This window comes from Scyliorhinus canicula, chromosome 7, assembly GCF_902713615.1.
Source record: "Scyliorhinus canicula chromosome 7, sScyCan1.1, whole genome shotgun sequence".
In the NCBI taxonomy this organism is placed as follows: Eukaryota; Metazoa; Chordata; class Chondrichthyes; order Carcharhiniformes; family Scyliorhinidae; genus Scyliorhinus; species Scyliorhinus canicula.
The window spans coordinates 108,285,168-108,310,402 of record NC_052152.1 but is presented as its reverse complement, the minus strand read 5'-3'; the positions used below and the strand labels follow the sequence as shown (position 1 = coordinate 108,310,402).

The 25,235-nt window shown below is 46.0% G+C and overlaps 1 protein-coding gene and 1 non-coding gene across 2 annotated transcripts in view; both read left to right on the top strand.

The window, feature by feature from the left end:
* rb1 (retinoblastoma 1) overlaps nt 1-25,235 on the top strand; it is a 477,115-nt gene that overhangs the window by 350,220 nt on the left and 101,660 nt on the right. The window lies entirely within an intron of this gene.
* On the top strand, nt 658-730 carry trnar-acg. The gene has a single exon. It is a non-coding gene; the product is annotated as a tRNA-Arg (tRNA).

The following is a 25,235-nucleotide window of genomic DNA, read 5'->3' as shown; positions in this document are numbered from 1 at the left end:
ATTACACCGAGTTCCTCTGCATTATCTGCAGTTTTTGGAATTTTTGAAATTATCTTCTACCGTGACGACAGGCAAAATATTGGTTTAGTGCCACTGGCATCTCTGTGTTCCCCATTATTACCTCAGCCGTATCATCTTCTAAAGGGCCATTTACTTGAGATATTCTATTCCTCTTTATATACTTATAGAAGTTTTTGGTATCAGTGTTTTAGGTTTTCGTTTTGTAGTTCATCTTAGCTCTTTTGCTTTTATTTTTAGTAGCCTTTTGCTGAACCTTAATGTTCTCCCAATCCTCCAGCTTACCACTAACTCTTGCAGTATGGTATGCCCTAGTTTCTGCCTCTATGTCCTCTTTCACTTTCTTTTTTAGCCATGGAACGTTTTTCTCCCTTTCAAGAATATATTCTTGAAATTGCTCTTCATTTCAAGAATATACTTTAATTGAAAGGTATTTAATATCTCCCTGAACATCCGCCATTGTTCCTCATCCGTCCTGCCCTCAATTATTTGTGCCCAGTCTATTTGGGCCAACTCCTTCCTCAGGCCTGTATAATTACCTCTGCCCAATGCTAAAACTCTAGAATGGTACTCTGTCTCAATCTGAACTTGAAATTCTAGCATGCTGTGGTCACTCTTCCAAGAGGACTCAGCCGCTATGGGCCAGTGGCGCAACGGATAACGCATTTGACTACGAATCCAGAGATTCCAGGTTCGATTCCTGGCTGGTTCAGAGTTCCAAGAGGACTCTTAATGGCAACACTATTTATCAACTCTTCTTCATTGCATAATACTAATTCTAAAATAGCCCGCTCCCTGGTTCGCTTCATAACATATTGCTCTAAGAAACAATCCCTCATCAAGGCTACCCTTTCCAATTGGATTAATCCAGTCTTAATGCATGTTAAAATCACCCATGATTACAATTGAGCCCTTCTCACAAGCACTCATTATTTCATGGTTTATACTATGCCACACTTTGGAAGTATTGTTTGGTGGCCTGTAAATTCCTCCTACCAAGGAGTTTTTTCCTTGTTTTTTTTATTTCAACACCGATCGATTCAACATTTTGACCCTTAATGCCAATATAATTTCTTAATACAGCCTTGATGCCATCCTTAACCAATAAAGCAACTCCTTCTCCTGTTCCATGCTGCTATTCTTTCGGAATACTGAGTACCCTTGGACATTGAACTCCCAGTCCCAGTCCTCCTGCAACCATGTTTCAGTAATCCCCACCAAATCATACCCAACTGTCTCTATTTGTGCCGTCAGCTCATTGACCTTATTCTGAAAACTGTGCATTTGGGTACAAGGTTTTTAAATATGTCCTGCCGATTTGTCTTTCAATTGCAGGATTTTCTTGTGCACTCTGCTTTTCACACATTTGCGTTTCACACAGTTATTCTGAGTTACATTTCTTTATTCAGGGCTGATAACTGGAGACCCTGGAGCTCTAATATTACCACTGCTCTGTTATGCCCTGGACTCTCCTACGCAGCTCTCTCCAGAAAATTCTGTTTAGAGATCCTCTCCAATAGGTAAACTCTCTATTTGAGTCTCTGGCCATCTCTTACTTTAAAAACCCCCCATTGATCTTCACAGTTCTCTTGCTTTGCTCGGCAACAGCTGCAAAATCAAAGCAACTCTGTGTCCAGCTTTGGCGCCAAAAGCACGCTCCTGGATGGTGCTTCATGCTAATTCTATGTGCAGGGCATGTGACCTACTCTCTGTTGCTGCTTCTGCAGGAAGACTCCACACAGCTTAATCTGTATCTCCATTTAAGAGGCTGCAGTGGCCGCAATTCTCCATGTAAAAGCCAGTAGCAGTTGTTCGATGCTTCTCCCATGATTGGGACCACCGCGGGAATGGCGAGATTGATCACTCCATGACCCTTTTGACACCCGCCCAGGGGGCCAAATCCTTGACTTTGAAAAACCCTGAGCTAGAGGGAGAAGATAAACTATGAGAATAAACTAGTTAGGAATATAAAAACAGACAGTAAGAGCTTCTTTAAATACATAAAAAGGAAGAGAGAGACCAAAAGGAACATAGGTCCCTCGAGAACGAGACTGGAGAAACAATGGGGAACCAGGAAATGGCAGAGGAGTAACATAAATACTTTGTGTCAGTATTCACAGTAGAAGACACCAATAACATTCGAAACATACTAAATAATCAAGGACCATGGGTGGGGGGGGGAGAGAGAGAGAGAGGGTAGAAGGAAGAAGGTACAGAGCTACCGGATGAACATCCAGTAATCTTGTAAGAATCCTTAAATACTGGAAAATTTACAGAGGATTGGAAAACTGCTAATGTATCATCTTTATTCAAAAGAGAGGGAAACAAAACACAGGTCAGTTAGCTTAACATTTGTCATTTGGAAAATGTTAAAAGAGTCCATTATAAAGAATGTAATAGCAGATCATTTAGAAATCCATAATATAATCAAGCAGAGTCAGCATGGCTTCATGAAGGGGAAATCATTCCTACAATCATAGAATCATAGAATTTACAGTGCAGAAGGAGGCCATTCGGCCCATCGTGTCTGCACCGGCTCTTGGAAAGAGCACCCCACTTAATCCCACGCCTCCACCCCATCGCCGCAACCCAGCAACCCCACCCAACCTCTTTGGACACTAAGGGCAATTTATTATGGCCAATCCACCTAATCTGCACATCTTTGGACTGTGGGAGGAAACCGGAGCACCCGGAGGAAACCCACGCAAACACGGGGAGAACGTGCAGACTCCCCACGGACATTGACCCAAGCCGGGAATCGAACCTGGGACCCTGGAGCTGTGAAGCAACTGTGCTAACTGCCGTGCTGCCATAGTGGAGTGCCAAAGGAATCAGTGCTGGGGCCACAATTATTTACAATATTGTTATGACATCCTGGGCTAGTCCACGGTCAATTCCAGGCCCACAGATTCCCTGTGTCCCAGCACAAGTGAAATTAACCAATAATTTGGATAAAATTTCCGAGATCTTTGGCCCTTGACTGCTCCGATGACTTACAGGCACCAGATTTGTAAGTGAAATACAACAACTGTTTATTTATAACAATAATAGAGATATGACATACAATAGTTTCACTGGAATAATGGCCAGCCAGTCTCCTACACCCTCCTTTTACCGTCCCACCCCCTACCTAAACGCACACAAGACACACACAGCAGTAGGAGAGGGAGGAAGAAAATAAAAGAGGATTAACGTGAGATGGAAGTTGAATGAGCTTGCTTCGGATGTTGAAGTTTTTTCAGGTCCTTCCAGGATGGGAAATGATTAAGAACCACCGGTTGGATGGCTAACAAGGATCTTCCGGCTGAAACATTCAGTCCGAATCCCCACATTGTGGGGATTCATACATTCCCTCTGGGGAGTCACTTTCACTTTTATTTATCTGTGCGTCAGAAGATCCACCTCAGACCTGTGTAATTCTTATTTGTTTCCAACTCCATCAGAATGTCCCCTAGCTTTACTGAGGACAGAGTTCCCCACATGAGATTTTAAAGAGGATTCTTTAAACCACAGCAGCTGTTGCTGGACTCACCGTCCTTGCAATTCAATCTGATTGTAGAGAGAGAAAGGTCTTTACTTTGAACCTCTAGACATAGTCCATCAAATAAGAGAGAGAGATCAGGACTGTGGTTCCCCCAACTTCTTCATCAAACCAAAACTAACGAAAGATGAAGCCTCCCTGAACCTGGCAGAACACTTCCAATCAGCATAGATATCAGCTAAGAGCCTGGCAAAGTAAACAGCTAATTGGCTGATAATCCATCAAGATGAGTCATCACTGATGCCAACACATCCTGCTTGATTCCTTTTAAAAATAAATAAATGTGAAGTCCACCTTAAAGGTGTAAATCCCAGTAATGTCCAGGTACAAATATTATAAAATAAAGTAAAGGGAATAAACAAGGGACAAACAAGGATTAACAGGAGGACCCTTACAATTAATATTAAAGACTTGGACTAGGGAAGTGAATGTACGATTGCCAAGTTTGCGGATGACACAAAGAAAAGTGTGAAGGCAAGTGTTGAGGATGACCAGGGTATATAGAGTAATATAGACAGGTTATGTGACTGGACAAAAACTTGGTAGATATAATGCAGGAACATGTGAAGTTATGCATTTGTGATGAATGTAGAAATGTTCTATATTATATTTCATTTGTGGAAGTAATGTTATTAAAAACCCTGGTTTAAAGTACATAAAGGCAGTATGTCTACTAAAGTTGAAGAAGGCGAGGTAATCATTCATTCCAACCATTTACTTGTTTACAGAGAGATGGCTAATGAAACATTGTTTTGATTGTTGGAGATTCACTGGAGAGTTGATCATTTATGAGGGATTGTATTTAGTCCTAGCTAAGCAGGTGATGGGCAACTTAGTGGGATACAGATGATGTAATTAATGGGAGGTGCCAGCTCTGTCTGTAGTTTTGCAGTCTGTTACAAATGTTTAAGTTGAACAGCAGTTTGTCATAGGATTCTAGTCTGACACTTCTAGGGCAGCAGGGTAGCATGGTGGTTAGCATAAATGCTTCACAGCTCCAGGGTCCCAGGTTCGATTCCCGGCTGGGTCACTGTCTGTGTGGAGTCTGCACGTCCTCCCCCTGTGTGCGTGGGTTTCCTCCGAGTGTTCCGGTTTCCTCCCACAGTCCAAAGATGTGCGGGTTAGGTGGATTGGCCATGCTAAATTGCCCGTAGTGACCTAATAAAAGTAAGGTTAAGGGGGGGGGGGTTGTTGGGTTACAGGTATAGGGTGGATACATGGGTTTGAGTAGGGTGATCATGGCTCAGCACAACATTGAGGGCCGAAGGGCCTGTTCTGTGCTGTACTGTTCTATGTTCTATGTAAAACATAGGGATTTTTAGGTTGTTCCTCAAAGGGTCTCTCTCCAAAACTCTGCACAGATATGCAAGTAACCTGTTTTGTTAACTTTATCTATAAGTGGCATTTGAACTATATTGGGTTGCTTAAATGGAATTAGTGGCAGGTATAGATAGTAAGTTAAAGTTTTTCCTTTTATTTAAGAACTGCTTACCTGATAATTGTAAACCTATTTCTTTAATGTTAGTGTGGTTATTTCTATGTTTAAATTAAAGTTTGTTTCAACGTAAAAAATACCTATTGGTTAGGGTCATAATACTCCTTGGGTGAGGTATCCTTTCCTCAGTTTTACAAATTGAAAAATTGTTTGGGATTCTCGTCTGGTATCCTAACGTAAGTAATAATAATACTGAAAAGCCCTGAGTCGCCACATTCCGGTGCCTATTCGGGTACACAGAGGGAGAATTCAGAATGTCCAAATTACCTAACAGCATGTCTTTCGGAACTTGTGGGAGGAAACCGGAGAACCTGGAGGAAACCCAAGCAGACAAGGGGAGAACGTGCAGACTCCACACAGAGACCCAAGCCGGGAATTGAACCTGGGACCCTGGCATCGTGAAGCAATAGTGCCAACCACTGTGCCGCCTAAGTTGGGGTCTGGTCCGGTATCCTAACAACTTAAAGGAGCTGAATATTATTCAAATAGAGAAAGACTCCTGAAAACTGCAGCTCAGAGGGATTTGAGGATCCTCGTGCATAAATCTCAAAAAGCTCAGAGGCAAGTTCAGTAGGTAATAGGGAGAGCAAATGGAATGTTGACCTTCATTTCAAAGGGAACGGAGTATAAAAATAGCGAAGTCTTGCTAAAACTATACAAGGCACTAGTTATACCACACCTGAAATACTGTGAACAGTTTTGGTCCCGTGATCGAATGAAAGATATACTGACACTGGAGGCAATTCAGAGAAGACTCACTAGATTGATCCCGGGTATGGAGGAGAGGTTGAGTAGGTTGGGACTTTAGAGTTTAGAAGAATGAGAAGCAATCTTGTTCAGAAATATAGGATTGAATTTTCTGGGGACTTGACAGGGTAGATTCTGAGAGGTTGTTTTCCCTTGTGGAAGAGTCTAGGACCAGAGAGCACAATCTCAGAGCAAGGGATCACCCTCTTAAAACAGAGATGAGGAGGAATTTTGTCTCTCAAAGTGTGGTGAATCTGTGGAATTCTTTATCTCAGAGAGCTGTAGAGGCTGGGTCGTTAAGTGTGTCCAGGGCTGAGATAGACAGATTTTTAATCAGTAAGGAAATCAAGGGTTAAGGGGATAAGACATGAAAGTGGAGGTGAGGATTGGTATTTCAGATCAGTCATGACCTCATTGAATGGCTGAGAAGACTTGATGGGCCGAATGGCCTACTTCTGCTCCTATGTCTTATGCTACCTCAAGCAGTTCAGATGGCAAAACATTAAATTATGGGTTTTTTTAAAGAGCAGAATGGCTCTACATAATATCTGAACTTTTGAACAACGGTGAGAAGCAGCGGAATTATGAAATGTTCAACATGCAATATTTCCTAGCTGTTTCATGCAATCGCCATTCACCGGCCATTCAAGCTAGTGACACTTGATTCCTCAAGAGAAAGAGTCAACAGACTAGCAGTGTAGAAATAACTGAAATTTTAATTAAGAAGCATCCAATGTTGCTTTACTTTGGGAAGTTAGAAACAGAATGCATAGCACCAGCTTGTGGCTCTGACTAACTGGCATAAGCCTATGGTGGGCTAAAAACAAAATTGGCAATGGTGAAAGAGCATATAAAGCTTAGCAACTAAATTTTAACAACTTTAAGTTTAATCATAAAGAAAATATTGAAGAGGCCTTCAATTATCTCGCTGGGCATGATCCAGATTAACGTATTGAAACGAACCATTAGGCTCATTTGCATATATGTGCACCCGATCATCCCGAAGCCCGAGAACTAACGGCCTCGCCTGGGAGACCACGCCGTTTAGCAGCGCTCCACACAAGCATGCACCAGGCGTAACAGCACCTGCGGGATTTCCCAGGCCATTGGAGGCCCTGTGGCAGTTGGGCTTTGGGCAGTGTGGTACCCTGGCAATCACGCTGCCATGTGGGCACCTTGGCACTGCCAGCCTGGTACCTTGGCAGTTCCACCTGGGCACCCTGGCAGTGCCAAGGTGCCAGCCTGGCGGTGCCTGGGTGGCAGATTGTCAGTTCCAGGCTTTGTGCTCAGGGCTGCCCTGTCCTTATGAGGTGGGGTCAGGAAGGACCCCCAAGAGGTAAGTTGGGGGGGTCCGTAGGCCATGGTGAGGTGGCTGAGGGGGTTGAGAGAGTGGGAGTCGAGAGATCGGGGCGGCATTTAAAAATGGTGCCCAATCTCTTCCTGTGAGGTAAGTGTGGCATCAGTGGTGGGGTGTTCCCTACAGAGGCCCCCCAAAAAACAAAGCAACGCCAAGAAATACCTTGCTATTCGTGCCCAAAACAGGAATCTTTTTTTTTTAAATCCCTGTTAAATCACACCCTCAGTCCTTGGTCATGAGCAGGTTGTAAAATTTGCATTATTGGAAAAAAATACTGCAATTCAAAAGGATGACAAACCAGTGCACGGAGATGGAAGCTCTTCCCAAAATTGGACAGTGTTGGTCATTCTGGGTGAGTGTTGGTCGTGTTGGTCATTCTGGGTCAGTGTGCTTAACACTCAATTTGGTTCTGTTTCTTTACTTAGCTCTGGAGTCGCCAGGTATCGTTAAGATACCGCCACAAGTTCAAGGTGAAGTTCAAAGCAATAAAACCATACACCAATTAGTAAGTTCAAACAACTGAGTTTATTATAATACAATTATAATAACTACCCATGCACATGCTAAAAGGATTAAACTATTCCTACTGCTAAATAAACTAATACTTATCTCGAAGGAACTGCCGGGTCAGGGAACAAGGCCTCTTGCTCTGCTCTGGTCTGCAGACTTCAGGTTGGTATAAGTTAAAAGGGGTCAGGAGTGTCTATCTCTGGTAGCGATCGTTGTGAGACACTTATTTGCTGGCGGCTGCTGTCCGAACCCTCTCCTCTCTCTCGTTCAAGGTCTTCTTGGCAAAAGCTGGTCGAGGTGCTGGTCCACGGAGAAGTGTTGGTCAAAGAGAGAGGAGGGCTGGACAAGAAGACTGAACCATGTGTGGGACCTGTCTTTTATAGGTCCCAGGGATCCGCACCCCTTTGGGCAGACTCCTTTACCTGCTTGGAATCGATTGGGTCTCTTCTCAATCGATATGTTTGAATCCCCCCAATACTGAGGCTGTTCCTTAGCTATTGGGCGGGCTTTCAGGCTCTTTGTTTTCGAACCTTGCTGGTGCCTGAGTGTCTGGTATCCTTTACAATGTTGCAGTTGCTTCCCCATTTGTGTCCATTGTCTCTGGAATTGTTCCATTAACATGTAAACTATCCCGAAGATTGCCTCATTAGTATGCGGAATGTTCGTTTTGGTGCTGTCTGCTTTCTTAGCAGACAGAATCCACACCTGCTAGGTGCAGCCTGCTGGCGCTGCAAACATTGTCCATTTTATCCTATATGCTTTCGTTCCTCCATTTTGTATTCAGGGAATGGCCAACTTTGGTGGCTACAACAGTCACCTAAGAAGGTCAAAGATATTAAAATAGTAATTAAAAATAATCCAATCAGAAAATATACACTATTGTGTCCCACTTGACCTTGTGAGATCTCTTGAACTGTACCAGAAAAGGGAATTTCTGTTTTGTCAGCAAAATCAGCTGAACATAAGGTCAGCGAAGTTGATGGTGGACTGGCATTTTTGGGGTTTTGATTATGGACCATTATAGTTGAGTAATTTATTTAATTAAATTTGCTCTCAATTGTGTGCCTGAGGGCAAGATCGAGTAGGAAAATAAAAGGAGGAACAATGACAAAGTCAGGCAGAAATTTATAGTACCCAATTCTTTTTTTCAATTAAGGGCCAATTTAGGGTACCAATCCACCTACCCTGCACATCTTTGGGTTGTGGGGGTGAGGTCCACGCAGACACGGGGAGAATATGCAAACTCCACACGGACAGTGACCCGGGGCCGGAATCAAACCTGGGTTCTTGACACCATGAGGTAGCAGTGCTAACCACTGCTCTACAGAAATATAATGATGATTATAGATGACTCATGCAATCCTACAGTTTATTGTGCTTGTACCAATTAGAGGCATCCAATTAGACCGATTCCCCATAGCCCTGAAAAATGTTCTTTTCAAGGTGTGTGTGCTATTTTAATATAGTAGATATACATAATATATACTATATTTGTGTATTATATAGCGGAGAGAGATAAAATATACATCTGTATATCATATTCCATTTGAAAGTTATTATTGAATCTGCTTCCACCATTTTATCCAGTAATGCATTTCAAATGATATCAATTTGCTACTTTAAAAATATTCAAGTTTTTGTCCTTGGATTATTGACACCCCGGTTAGTGGAAAAGGCTTCTCCTTATTTATTCTAACATAACCCTTTATGGTTCTGAACACTTACATCTAAATAACTTTCTCTGCTCTGAGAATAATCCCAGGTATTGCTCAGAATGTTGAGTTTTTTATATGAACTTTGACCCCATGAAATCTCATGCCATCAGGTTAAACATGAGCAAGGAAACCTCTGTTTATTAATATCTACCACCTTCCTTCAACTGTTGAATCAGTACAATCAATTTGAAGAAGCACTGAGGGTAATAAAAGTACAGAATGTACTGAAATAGAGGATTTCAATGCCCATAACCAAGAGAGGCTCAGTACCACCACTATTGACCGAGTTGGCTGAGTCCTGACAGACGTATGTGCCAGACTGGGTGTGCAGTATGTGGTGAGAGAACCAACACAAGGGGGAAAACCTACTTGAGTTTGTCCCATCAATCGATCAATTGCAACTGCCGCTGACAATATTGTCAGGAGTGACCGCTGCACCGCCATTGTAAATGTGTCTTCATCTTGAGAACACCATCCATCACGCATGGAACTACCACCGTGCTAAATTAGATAGATTTAGAACAGATCTAACAGTTCGAAATTGATCATCCATCAAATGCTGTGGACCAACAGCAGCAAAAACGTATTCCATGACGCGGTGTAACCTCATGGCTGACACTGGATGCAGCAACGGCTATTGTCTCTGAAAATAACCTGGCTAAAAGAGCTGAATTCCAGAGGTGAGATGGCAGTGTCTGTCTTTGATATTAAGGCAGTATTTGACTGAGCATGGCCAAGTTAAATTGAAGTCAAAGAGGATCATATCACATGACCAGATTTTAGAAATGAATGGTTCAGCTCACTCTGCACAGCCAGGACAAATTATCTTCACGGAATATGAAATAATGAACAATACAAACAATCAGTGATTTTTAAAAATTTATAGCTAATTTTCTAACCTTAGTCTCTCTTGTATTCTATCTTTGTCACTCTGCTAATCCTCACTACCCACATGTGGGTATTGTCCTCTGCTTCCTGTCTTTGCAGGAAGCTGGAATTTGTTTCCTGACTCCTTAGAAAAGCTGAGGAAATCTACTACAACACTTGTCAAATGTTTTAAAATATACTGCAGTCATGCTTGAATTGAAAGGGGCATTCCATTTCCTAACCTTCAACCGCACCCTTTCCTCCACATGTTGTGAACGTTTGGAAAGCCCTGGAATGGCTCCCCACTTGATTCTGATCGACCTGAGTATCCATATCAATGTTTGGGTTAGAATTAGAAACATCTTGCATTTATACCAATTATCTCAACCCCAGCACATCATTGCACCAGATCCTCAGAGTAGTGTCCTCGGGATCATCGTCGACAGTTTCATCATCTGCCTTACCTCCATAATAAGTTAGAAGTAGAAATGCCATCATCATCATTGAAGTACCCACCATCAACATCATGGAGTTACCATTGACCAGAAACAGAACTGGGCCAGCCATATAAATATTGTGGCTACACTAGCAGGTCTGAGGCTGGGAATTCCGTGGGCATTGCATTTTCTGACTCCCCAAAGCTTGTATACCAGGCACATGGCAGGAGCGTGATGGGCTTACTTGGATGAGTGCACCTCTAACAACACTCAAAAAGGTTGACACCATTAAGGGCAAAACAGGCCTCTTAAGTAGCACACCACCTTAAATATTCACTTCCTACAGCACCGGCATACAGTGGCAGCAGTGCGTACCACCTACAAAGTGGTAGGTAGCATGGTGGTTAGCATCAATGCTTCACAGCTCCAGGGTCCCAGGTTCGATTCCCGGCTGGGTCACTGTCTGTGTGGAGTCTGCACGTCCTCCCCGTGTGCGCGTGGGTTTCCTCCGGGTGCTCCGGTTTCCTCCCACAGTCCAAAGATGTGCGGGTTAGGTGGATTGGCCATGCTAAATTGCCCGTAGTGTAAGGATAATGGGGGGATTGTTGGGTTACGGGTAAAGAGGTTACGTGGGTTTAAGTGGGGTGATCATTGTTCGGCACAACATCGAGGGCCGAAGGGCCTGTTCTGTGCTGTACTGTTCTATGTTCTATGTTAAAGTGCACTGCAACAGCTCACCAATGTTGCTTCAACAACACCTTTGAAACCTATATCATATAGAAGGAGAAGGGCTACCTGGACGAACCCCTCTAAGCCACACACTGATTTGGAGCTGTATTACCTTTCCTTCACTGTCGCTGGGTCAAAATCTTGAATATTTCTCTCTAACAACACTGTGGACATATACCACATGGACTGCAGTGGTTCACAATGGCAACTCACTGCCACTAGTTGAGAGTTTTCCCATGATTCTCATTTGTCTTCATTTTGCTAGGGCTCGATCAAATGCTGCCTTGATGACAAGTGCAGTCACTCTCATGTCCCCTCTCGAGTTCAGCTCTTTTGTCCATATTTGGACTAAGTTTGTAATGAGGCCAGGAGCTGCATGGCCCTGGCAGAATCCAAACTGAACATAAATGAGCAGGTGATTGTTGCATAAGGGCTGCTTGATAGCACTGTTGATGAGATGATGATGGAGAGATGGCCAATGGGGCGGTAATTGGCTGAATTGGATTTTTGAGGATCGGACATACCTGGGCAATTTTCTGCATTGTTGGTTAGTTACCAGTGTTGTACCTGTACTGGAGCAGCTTTGGCCAGCAACACAACTAGTTCTGGAGCACAAGTGTTCAGTACAATGGCTAGGATGTTGTTAGGGCCTTAGCCTTTGCTGTATCCATGCCTTTACTAGTTTCTTGATATCATGTGGTGTGAATCATATTGTCATAAGATTGTCATTTGTAATGCTGGGAAGAGGCTGAGATGGATCATCCACTCAGCACTTCTGACTGAAGATGGTTGCAAATGCATCAAACTTCTCTTTTGCACTGATCTATCATTGAGGATGGAGTTACTTGTGGAGCCTCCCCCTTCAGTTAGTTGCTTACTTGTCCACCACTATTCAAGACTGGATGTGACGAGATTGCAGATCTTAGATCTGATTCGTCGGTTGTTGGATCGCATATTTACGAATTGCCATTTACATTCAGCAATTCACAAGAAGAGCAATATGATATTTACCAGATAAAGTTTTTTTTCTGATGTTTATTGAGGGATAAATAATGGCCAGGACACTGGGGAGTAACTCCCCTTCTCCTCTTCATAATAGTGCTTTGGGAACTTTTACATACACCTGAGCAGTCAAATGGGGCCATCTTTAAGAATTCAAAAGATGGCATCTCCAACAATGCAGTTCCCGCTCCGTACTGCACTGGAGTGTGAGCCTTGACTTTTGTGCTCCAGCCCTGGAGTACGACTTGAACCGAGAACTGAGGCAAGTATGCTACAAACTAGTACAGCTGACACACATCCATGTAGACTGAATAAATGTGTTTACTTTTTGTTTCCCTATCTTTTTAAAAATATTTTTATTAAGTGTTTTCACATTTTGTTCAGAAGAAAAAAACACACCCCATCCCAAACAGAACTATTACAAAAAGAGAAGCCCAAAACAACTCCCTATGCCCCAACCCCCCCCCCCCCCCCCCACCCAAAACCCTACTCAGCCACCTCCAGCAGCTGATGGTGACTAACTCTTTGAAATACAGAATGAACAGGCACCATAATTTGTCGAACCCCTCGTTTGCCCCTCTCAAAGTGAACTCAACTTTTTCAAAGTGTAGGAATTCCATGAAGTTCCCAGCCATACTGAGGCACAAAGCGGAGAATATGACCTCCACCCCAACAGCACTAGCCTGCGAACAATCTGTGAGGTGAAGGCTAAAACAGCCGCCTCATCTGTAGCTCTGGCAGATCCGACACCCCAAACCCTAGGGGACTGGGCTCCAAATCCATTTGCAAGATTGCCGAAATGGTGCTGGAGAACGAGCCCCAAGACCTCCCTAGCTCAGGGCAAGACCAGGACATATGCATATGATTGGCTGGGCCACCCCACTCCCACACTGCTCAATCTTCTCCACTCCCTGAAACAACCGGCTCATTTTCGGCCTCGTTAAATGTGCCCTATGCACCACCTTCAATTGAATCAACCCTAATCTCGCAAACAAAGCCGTGGCATTCACCCTGTACAACACTTCATACCATGGAAGTCTCACACATCCTGGGTGGGATTCTGCGTCCAGCGAGGCAGGAATCGCAAACCGTGTTTGGGCAGAGAATTGTGCGTGAGGCTAAAATCATGGTCAGCGCCAGGCGCCTGACAGAATGCCATGCTCTGGTACCTCGATAGCGGCGTCAATGCATTCTACTCCGCATGTACAGTAAACGGCGTTGGCATATCATTAACAGGCTTGACGCAGTATGCTCCGCCTCCGCCAGGGGGAATTACCAACGGCGGGTTTCACTTGTGGCTTTAAAAATCAAGAAACAGGCACCGTGGCTGCTGAGGGAGAGAAGAGACAGGACATGTTCCCAGAGGTGCAACTGTGGACAGCCGGTCCAGCCGCTGGGGGGAGTAGCGGGCAGTGACCGGGGATGGGCAGCAGGGTTGGGGTGACCCACCTGGGAACGGGATGTCCAAGCACAGGTCTTCATTGTTGCAGCCTGCAAGGCAGCTATCTGGCTGCATACCCTAGTGACTGCCCACCACTCGTATGGGTGCCTTTACCCCACCACCCTCATACTCCTCCACCCCACCAATCGGGTTCTACCCCCCCTCACACACCCGGGTGCTACCCGCCAGCAGGGTAGCACGTGGCTCACCCAAGGGGAACATCCACAGTAGCCCCTACAGGAAGGCACCGGGTGGGGGCTGCAGAGCGAACTGCTGGCATGGGTAGGATCAGCCACCGGTACCCCTGCCAGCATGGATAAGAACATAAGAACGAGGAGCAGGGGTAGGCCATCTGGCCCCCCAAGTCTGCTCGCCATTCAATGAGATTATGTCTGATCTTTTTGCGGACTCAGCTCCACTTACCCGCCTGCTCACCATAACCCTTAATTCCCTTTACTGTTCAAAAATCTATCTATGTTTTGCCTTAAATACATTCAACAAGGTAGCCTCAACTGCTTCACTGGGCAGGGAATTCCACAGATTCACAACTCTTTGGGTGAAGACGTTCCTCCTCAACTCAGCACTAAATCTGCTCCCCCTTATTTTCCTCCAGTTCTAGTTTCACCTGCCAGTGGAAACAATCTCCCTGCTTCTATTTTATCTAGTCCCTTCATAATTTTATATGTTTCTGTAAGATTCACCCCCCCCCCCCCCCCCCCCCCCCCTTTCTTCTATGATGGGTCCCTGCCAGCAGGGAAGGGTGTTGGGACCAAAGGCATGTCGTGCACTGACTGGGCCAGGGGTGCGGTGCCGAGGGTCGTGTGTCATGGTGAATTACTGAGGTGGGAGGGGGACATGCGGAGGCAAGGGCTGCAGTGCAGGTCGGAGCCACCATGTAGCCCGGTAGTCCAGGTTGGACACGGGGGTGCGTACCATGCTAACTTGTCTGCTTTTCAGCTCTGCAGACAATAAAGCCATAATTCAACCAGGAATGTGGCCTTCATCCTAGCTGCCGCAGCCCTGGAGGATGCACTGAGGCTGTATGATTAGGAGCTGCTTGGATAGGACTCTGCAGCGGTGGAGCCTACCCCAGAGGAACAGGAGCTAGACGTTAAGGATGAAGAGCTAGCTGCCCAACAGACCGAGGAGCAGGTGGGAAGGAGGCACCACATCAGGTCTCGTGTGGACCAGCAACACCTTTCATTCGAGGATCTGCAGGACCGGGTATGCCATCGCAGACTCTGGCTGTGCAGAGGACTCATGCACCATATCTGCCAGATCATGGCATACCTGGAACTGTGGGGGTATGAGGAAGGACATACCCCTGGCCGTCAAGGTCATGGTCACCCTGACCCTTTATGCCATAGGGTCCTTCCAGGTGCCGAGTGGGGACCTGTCTGGGATCTCGCAGACCTCGGTGCACAAATGCATCCACGCCATTACAGAGGCCCTGTATGCTCGGCCGGCACAATATATCTGTTTCAATGTTGCCCGACCCCACCTATAGTGTATGAAATGTAGAATCCCGCCCCTATCTTTTTTAAATTTGAAGTGCCCAAATTGTTTTTCCAATTAAGGGGCAATTTAGCATAACCAACATCCTGCCCACCGTCCCCGTCTTTTGAAATTACAAATCATCTCCTGTTTGTTGTTAGGCTGTACTTATTTACCAGACATTTTGTGTGGTAGAGGGTGGAAGAATTTGTCATGGTGCGATGCCACACCTTATGCTGTGGCTATTGGAAAATCATTGTCCAAGTGCCAAAATGATATGGAAGTCATATATATAAGAGGGCAGCACGGTGGCGCAGTGGTAAGCACTGCTGTCTCACGGCGCCAAGGACCCAGGTTCGATCCCAGCTCTGGGTCACTGTCCGTGTGAAGTTTGCACATTCTTCCCGTGTTTGCGTGGGTTTCGCTCCCGCAACACACAGACGTGCAGGGTAGGTGAACTGGCCACGCTAAATTGCCCCTTTATTGGAAAAAATGAAGTGGGTACTCTAAAATTAAACAAAAAAAAAAAAATATAGATATATGGTGAGAGTCTGAGACCCAGTACTGTAGCCTTGCAAACCCTATCTGTATTTTCAAGTACTGTCCTTTGTATGCTCAAAACTACATGTAGCTCTTAGGAGAGCTAAGAGAGGGCATGAAAAATCATTGGCGGGTAGGATCAAGGAAAACCCCAAGGCCTTTTACACATATGTGAGAAATATGAGAATGACTAGAGCGAGGGTAGGTCCAATTAAGGACAGTAACGGGAGATTGTGTATTGAGTCTGAAGAGATAGGAGAGGTCTTGAACAAGTATTTTTCTTCAGTATTTACAAACGAGAGGGGCCATATTGTTGGAGAGGACAGCGTGAAGCAGACTGATAAGCTTGAGGAGATACTTGTCAGGAAGGAAGATGTGTTGCGCGTTTTGAAAAACTTGAGGATAGACAAGTCCCCCGGGCCTGACGGGATATATCCAAGGATTCTATGGGAAGCAAGAAATGAAATTGCAGAGCCGTTGGCAATGATCATTTCGTCATCGCTGTCAACAGGGGTGGTACCAGAGGATTGGAGAGTGGCGAATGTCGTGCCCCTGTTCAAAAAAGGGAATAGGGATAACCCTGGGAATTACAGGCCAGTTAGTCTTACTTCGGTGGTAGGCAAAGTAATGGAAAGGGTACTGAGGGATAGGATTTCTGAGCATCTGGAAAGGCATTGCTTGATTAGGGATAGTCAGCACGGATTTGTGAGGGGTAGGTCTTGCCTTACAAGTCTTATTGACTTCTTTGAGGAGGTGACCAAGCATGTGGATGAAGGTAAAGCAGTGGATGTAGTGTACATGGATTTTAGTAAGGCATTTGATAAGGTTCCCCATGGTAGGCTTATGCAGAAAGTAAGGAGGCATGGGATAGTGGGAAATTTGGCCAGTTGGATAACAAACTGGCTAACCGATAGAAGACAGAGAGTGGTGGTGGATGGCAAATATTCAGCCTGGAGCCCAGTTATCAGTGGCGTACCGCAGGGATCAGTTCTGGGTCCTCTGCTGTTGGTGATTTTCATTAACGACTTGGATGAGGGAGTTGAAGGGTGGGTCAGTAAATTTGCAGATGATACGAAGATTGGTGGAGCTGTGGATAGTGAGGAGGGCTGTTGTCTGCTTCAAAGAGACATAGATAGAATGCAGAGCTGGGCTGAGAAGTGGCAGATGGAGTTTAACCCTGACAAGTGTGAGGTTGTCCATTTTGGAAGGACAAATATGAATGCGGAATACAGGGTTAATGGTAGGGTTCTTGGCAATGTGGAGGAGCAGAGAGATCTTGGGGTCTATGTTCATAGATCTTTGAAAGTTGCCACTCAAGTGGATAGAGCTGTGAAGAAGGCCTATGGTGTGCTAGCGTTCATTAGCAGAGGGATTGAATTTAAGAGCCGTGAGGTGATGATGCAGCTGTACAAAACCTTGGTCAGGCCACATTTGGAGTACTGTGTGCAGTTCTGGTCACCTCATTTTAGGAAGGATGTGGAAGCTTTGGAAAAGGTGCAGAGGAGATTTACCAGGATGTTGCCTGGAATGGAGAGTAGGTCATACGAGGAAAGGTTGAGGGTGCTAGGCCTTTTCTCATTAGAACGGAGAAGGATGAGGGGCGACTTGATAGAGGTTTATAAGATGATCAGGGGAATAGATAGAGTAGACAGTCAGAGACTTTTTCCCCGGATGGAACACACCATTACAAGGGGACATAAATTTAAGATAAATGATGGAAGATATAGAGGGGATGTCAGAGGTAGGTTCTTTACCCAGAGAGTAGTGGGGGCATGGAATGCACTGCCTGTGGAAGTAGTCGGAAAAGTTAGGGACCTTCAAGCGGCTATTGGATAGGTACATGGATTAGGGTAGAATAATGGAGTGTAGGTTAACTTCTTAAGGGCAGCACGGTAGCATTGTGGATAGCACAATTGCTTCACAGCTCCACGGTCCCAAGTTCGATTTCGACTTGGGTCGCTGTCTGTGTGGAGTCTGCACATCATCCCCGTGACTGCGTGGGTTTCCTCCGGGTACTCCGGTTTCCTCCCACAGTCCAAAGATGTACAGGTTGGGTGGATTGGCCATGAAAAATTGTCCAAAATTCTATGATTAACCTAGGACAAAAGTTCGGCGCAACATCGGGGGCCGAAGGGCCTGTTCTGTGCTGTATTTCTCTATCTATCTCTAGCTCGTCGGGACAGTGTGGTTGGGCAGTGGTTAGCACTGCTGCCTCACGGCGCCAAGGACCCAGGTTCGATCCTGGCCCTGGGTCACTGTCTGTGTGGAGTTTTCACATTCTTCTCGTGTCTGCATGGGTCTCATAGGTTGATTGAAAAAAATGAATGGGGTTCTTTAAATGTATTTTTCAAAAATTTGGCTCGTAAAAAAAAATGGAGAAGTGCTGTTTTGTTAAATAAGTAACATGTGTAAATAGTTATTAGTCGCAGTTAGTTTCTATTAATAGCACGTTATCCTTTCATACAATTTGCAGCTTACTGTTTCAGAATTGAGAGAAGAAATGACGAGTTGGCGAATAGCGGAAGATGGGGAAGGCCCAGTACAAAGCTAATATTATTTGCAATGTCTGCACACACAAAAGAATCATTGTATTTTAATTTAATTACTGGCCAGACCTTTAAACCTTCCCCTCTAGTTCCTCCCTTAACACTCAACAGCTGTTATGCAAGGCTTGACCGGCTCCAGCCATCCTCACCTAAGAGACCATTCTTCAGGTGCGAGACCAGTTGGTGTCTGTCAGTAGTTTGTTCATCGTGTCTATCCAAACCCTGGCATTTATCCATGTACTTTCAAGTAGGAATCACTGCAAGTGGGTGACACTGGCTGAATGTTTCCCTTCCTTAGCCCCATTGTGTCAAGGCAAAGATGGGTGGCAGGTCAGAAGATTAGACCGAATATAAAAAAACTGTGAAGAATGATTAAAAGGTTAATAAGAAGGGAAAATTTAGAGTGCGAGAGAAAGCTAGCTAGAAACAAAGTAAGAGTTTCTGTCAACTTTTTTTCAAGTGTTAATAAAGCGAGCGCTGGTCCTATAAAAAGTGAGTCTGGGGAATGAATGGAAAGGAAGGAGAGGGCACATGAATTGAACAGGTATTTTACATTGATCTTCACTACAGAGACACAAGTAACATCCCAGAAATAGTTGTGAATCAGGAATTGGAAGGGAGAGTGGAGCTCAAGAAAATTAGAATCACCAGGAAAATGGTACTGAGCGAATCTTTAAAATTGCAGACTGAAAAATCCCTGGGTCCTGATGGACTTCATCCTGGGGTTTGAAAGAAGTAGCTAATGAGATGGTTGATGTATTGGTTTTAATTTTCCAAAATTCTCTAGATTCAGAGTACATTCCATTAGATTGGAAAATAGCGAATGTAATTGCTTTATTCAATAACTCCCTTTTTTACAGAAAGCAGGAAGCTTAACATCTGTCATAGGGAAAATATAGAAGCTATTATTTAAAAAAAATGTTTTATTGGTTTTCACATTTTATGTTTCACATTTCAGTTCGTATTTTAAATTACAAGTTGCATACGGCGCATAATACACAGCAAAAACAACCAAGGAAAAATTTAAATTATACAAGAGAAAAACCAAAGAGGAAAAGGAAACAGAAACAAATATCATTATCTATAATTACATACACTTTTCTCCTCTCACTCTGTGGCCGTGGTCCCCCTTTGGCCGATCTGCCTCTGCTGCACTCCCCAGTTTGGCTTGAACGTGAATTAACCTGTGTGTTCTTGTTGTTCACTCTGGTTTTCTGCGTGTTCTACTGTTTGCTGGCTATGAACAGGTCTTGGAACAAGTGCTTGCACGTCCTGTGGAAGTCCCCGTCCGACTCCCGGATGGAATATTTTAGCTTTTTCGATTGGATGAATTCCACCAGGTAAGGCAGCTAGCCTGCAGTTTTGAATGGTGCTGCCGATAGCCAGCCAAGCAGGGATTCTTCGGCCGACGAGTAGAAAGGCAAAGGTTTAGGGTGTCGGCCCTCTCCCCATAAAGAGTTCTGGTTTCTCAGAGACCCCGAAGACCGCCACTTTTGGGCATGGCTCCACACTCATCCCCACAACTTTGAACATTGCCCCAAAGAAGGTTCTCTAAAACCCGACAAGTCTGGGGCAGGCCCAGAACACATGGGTGTGGTTGGCTGGGCCTCTGTGGCACTGTTCACATTTGTCCTCCACCCCTGAGACGAACCCGCTCATTCGGGTTTCAGTTAGGTGTGCTCTGTGCACCACCTTTAGCTGCATTAGGATGAGCCCTGTGCATAGGGGTGTAGTTCCGCCTGTGTAGTCCTTTGATTCAGAATCGTTCTCTTCCCCCCCCCCAATTTCTATACCTAGTTCTTCCTCCTATTTTCCCTTTGTCACGTCCGGGGGGAGCATACCTTCTGTATCAGTTGTCTGTACATGTCCCCACAGTTCCCTCTCCCGTGTCTAACAGTTCCTCAACTAGCGAATGTCCTGGTATCTGGAGGTACGTCATCGTTTCCCTGTAGAGAAAGTTTTTGACCTGTACGTGTCTCAGTTTGTTTCCTTTTGGTAGCTGGGACCTCTATGTGATTCCTTCAAGGTCACTATTCTGTCATACATATTTTCTACATTTACAGTAACGAGGGCAGTTACGGACCAAGGGGAACGGTAAATCATGGCAGTGGTGTCCTGGTATTTCTCAGCCCTGCGAAACCCACGCAAACATGGGAGATACATGTGACAATAATAAATCAAATCGAATCAAATCAAATCTAACCAGTGTCACCTCGTCCTGTCTCCATCTTTTGAGGGTGGGATCCATTGTTGTGGGTGTAAACCTGTGCTTGTTTCAGTTAAAGTCCCCTCCCCTGTTGATTCGGTGTGTGCGAATGTCCAGGATTTCCACCATGGTCTTTTTCATGAATTCCGCATCGTCCCAGCTGGGATGTACAAGGACCACTGATGCCCCTTCCAGGACACCACTGCCATGACCTACGTCCCCCTTAGTCCGTAACCGCCCTCGTTACTGTAAATGCTGTCCTCTTATTCAGCTGTATGGCTACCCACATAACTCTCGCCCCATAGCACGAATTATATGTTTGTCCAACACATCATTCTCTTACTGGCGGTCGGTCCTTCCCCCCTCAGGTGGGTCTCTTGGACGAAGACTATGTCGGCTTTCATACTTTTCAGATGGGCGAAGGCTCTGGATCTTTTACCTGGGCCGTTAAGTCTTCTGAAGTTCCAGGGGACTATTCTGATGGGGGGTTTCTGTTCACCCCCCATCTACTGCGGGGTTAACTATACTTTGTGGATGCGCCCCTGCACTCCGGGGTTTCTCTTTGTTAGGGAGCCATTCAAAATGGCCGTGGTCACCATTCACACCATGGGCTCCATCGCTTTAGGGATTTCTTTTGTCCAGAGGCCACCCAAGGTGGCCATCATCTATGTATACACCATGTGGATGAGTACCTGCACGCCGGGATTTCCCTTTGTTTGGGGGCCCTCCAAATTGGCTGTTTGTGGTGCCTTTGTGTTCCTTTCTGTCTTATGCGATCTCTCATAGCTAGCCTAGCACCCTTTTACTCCTTGTCTTATGCTATCCCCTGGGACTGTCACCCCCTCCTCCCCCCCTTGTGCCTGTATGTATCTCCCCACCCCACCCCCCCCTTTTACCCCCCCCCCCCCCCCCCCCCTCCATCTGTAGTGTTCTCCCCCGTCGCAAGGCACCCACTCCCCAATGGGAGATGTGCTGGGGTCCCCCCTCACTTGTACTTCCTCGCGCTAGTTACCCGCAAGTGTGGTTCCAGCCCATGGGTAGATCGCCCGCCCGCCCCCCCCCGACCGAGGCGTGTCCGTTCCCCCTCCTCACCCTCTTCTGCTCCCTCCTTTCTGAGACTTGACTCCAGAATTTGAAACAGGGCGGTTAAGTCCCACACATATAAGCCGGGATTCTCCAACAATAGGGCTATGTTCCCACTCCAGCATCAAAACGCGGGCGATTCTCCTCCCAGAAGGGGGCTAGCAGGGCCGGGATTACTCCTCGCAGCTCTGCCTGCCGATACGGTGCCCTGCACTTGCGGTCGCGAGTCCGCGCATGCGCACGGGGGCCGCGCAACATGGCAGACTCACACCGCAGACCGGCCCCGAAAATATAGCCCCCCCTCCCCGAGATTGCGCGCGCCCACGGATTGGTGGCCCCCAATCGTTCTTCTGGACGTCCATGACGCCCCCCTCGTGATGAAGGACCCCCCCCCCCCCCAAACCAGGGCGGCCACGGACTGACTCCGCAGCCGCCTCTGGTTGTGCCCGACAGGTGGTGTGATTAGAACAACACCGTCGGGAACTCGGCCAGTTGTCGTCGGAGAATCGCCGCGGGGGCCTCTGTCAATGGCCCCCTACCCACACCGCGATTTTCCGGGGACCGTTATCTGGTTCAAGGCTGGTTGAGTTGTTGACTTCCCAGCCCATGTTTGTTAATTAACTCATCTGCGTCCAACGGTGCAGTTAAATAGTACTCCCTACATGGAACATCACCCAGAGCTTGGCGAACTGCACTTTGTTTTCATAAAGAGCTGCCTTGGCTTTGTTAAATTCTGCGTGCCGCCTGGCTAGGTCTGGCCCAATTTCCTGATACACCCAGATCGTGTGACCCTCCCAGTTGCAGGACCTTGTGTGTCTCGCCCAGTTTAGGATTTTTTCCCAGTCTTGGTACCAGTGCCCAAGTGACCTGTCTACTTCTGGCAGCTTGGGGAGCTTTCCGTTCCCACCAGTTTGCCTAGCATTTGGGGCATGTATTCCCTAGGGTCCTGCCCTCCTTTCCCTACAGTAGGCCCACAATGCGGAGGTTCTGGCGGCGCGAACAATTTTCTTGATCCCCTTTAGTGTCCCTTACGTCGCCACTACCTTGCCATTTCCGTCTCCGGTACAGCGATCTGATCATGAATAGGCAAAAATCTGGCTAATGGCGTGATAATGTGGGAAAATGTGAAATTGTCCATTTTGATAGGAAAAATAACAAGCATATTATATAAAAGGTGAGAGATTGCAGAGCTCTGAGATACAGGGATTGTATGTCCTAGTGCACGAATTGCAAAAGGTTAGTATGCCGGTAACATCAGGCGACTGTAGAATGTGATAATGACCCCCCCACACCAGAGGTGATCGTCTCCCTGGAAGTAGAAAAGGTCTTCGACAGAGTTGAATGGAAATAACACCTTGAGGTACTGGAACGGTTTGGGCTAGGAGCAGGATTCACCGCCTGGGTGAGACTCCTATACAGCGCTCCCAAGGTGAGTGTTCGAACCAACACCACCAGCTCTGAATACTTCCAGCTACGAAAATGCACAAGGCAAGGATGCCCGTTGTCCCCGCTCCTGTTTGCTCTAGCACAGAGCACACCTGACCAGAACCCGAATGAGCAGGTTCTTCCTGGAGGTGGAAGATAAATGTGAACGGTGCCAGAGGGGCTCGGCCAACCACACCCACATGGTTTGGGCACGTCCCAAACTTGCCGGGTTCTAACAGCCTTCTCCGAGGCCATGTCTAAGGTTGTGGGGGTGAGGGTGAAGCCATACTCAAATGTGGCAATCTTTGAGGTATCAGAGCATGGGAAAGAGGACCCATGCACTAGCTTTCACTTCCCTAATCGCACGCCGGATAATCCTGTTCGGCTGGCGATCAGCACTACCCACAGCTGCGGACTGGCTTGCTGACCTTCTGAAATTTCTCCACCTGGAGAAGATTACATATGCCATCCGAGGGTTGGAGGAAGGCTTCCTAATGCATGAAGGCACCTCATGATGCGTTCCTTGTCCAGCAACCGATGCAATCATACCAACATCACCCTCGGCGGCTCACCCCCCTGGGGTTTGCATCAATGCTCTGTGGGCCCGATCCACCTCCAACGGCCGGTCAAACTCACCTTCCACAAGCAGCTCTTCCATCATTTTCCCAACATACGCACCTGCATCCAATCTTTCGGTTCCCTCCGGCAGATCCACAATCCAGCAGATCCACAATCCGGATGTTCTGCCTCCGTGTTTTCCAGGTCCTCCACTTTCTCCAGCAGTCGCTTCTGCTGGTCACGCATCAACCCAATCTGTGCTGCCATCGAGGTGAATTGTTCCTCTTGTTCTCCCGCCAGCTCTTCCAATCTCTGGATTGCCTGTCCCTGGGCTGCCACTCTCGTCTCCACGCGGTCAACCACTGCCTTTATCGAGTCCACCGCCTGGGTCAGGCCCTCTGAACTTTCCTTCCGCTGTTGGGTGAACATCTCATTCAGGAAGCTCACCAACTGGTCCATCGACTACTGAGACGGCAGGGCCAGGCCCTGTCCGTCTGCCATCTCCGCGTGCATTGTCCGCTCCTCACTCGCCTCAACCAATTGGTTCGCTTTTTTCCAGACGCTTCTGGACTGCAGTTCCATAAACTAGGGGTCACTCTCTTCTGCTCTCACTTCTTCACCTATTTCCTACAAAATTACTGCGACAAACCGGTGTAAAGACCACAAAAAGACCACCATGAGCGGGAGCTGCCAAATATGCAACCACTCACTCCATGGCCGCCACCGGAAGTCCAACATCCCATCTAACCCAGTTATAATTTGAGCTAACATCCAGAGATGTGCACTTGCAGACAGGGTGATTAGGATGAACTGAAATTGTACCTTCCCAATTTCTGGCTCCTTGCTAGATCTGCCTTCCAGGAAATAGTAAGAGAATAGGCTGTTATTCATGATGGAACTTGCAAAGTAAATAATAAAGTGAACTGAAAACTACTGTGAAAATCATCTGCCAAAATTTGCATAATAGTATGGGATCTATGTCTTTTGGTTCTTTATATTGAATGTTCTCCTGTGCAGACAAACCTGTTAATGAAGAAACTTTAGGGGCCTCTGCTTTCAGTTCACTTAAGAATGCTAAAATTGTGGTTTGCAGGCACCGCAAAAACTAAAATCTTCTAAATTTAAGAAAATATGTTTGGGAAATGAACAATAAGAAGCCTTTTGGTGCCCGTTATTCCTGGAGAGCTTCAAAATTAGTGCTAGATATTAACCCCTATATCTGGTAAAGCTTGAGTACCTTCCAATAAATATTACCTAAAAGTACCACAGTACAGCTCATAATTTTTCAGCAATTGAACAAAGACTGAGGATCTAGTAATTCTTTCTGCTGACCAAATATTAAAAATAGCAGTTGTCATGTTTCGGGTGGGGGTATAATGAACAGTAACTCTCCACAGAGAACTTTTTTATACAGTATGTGAACCAAGTGAATACTTTTCCTGCAAAATTCTGATTATAGTGATCAGCTATGGCTGATGTCTCCTTCCTAGTCTGACCATGGCTTACTGTCATAGTCGCTGTCTG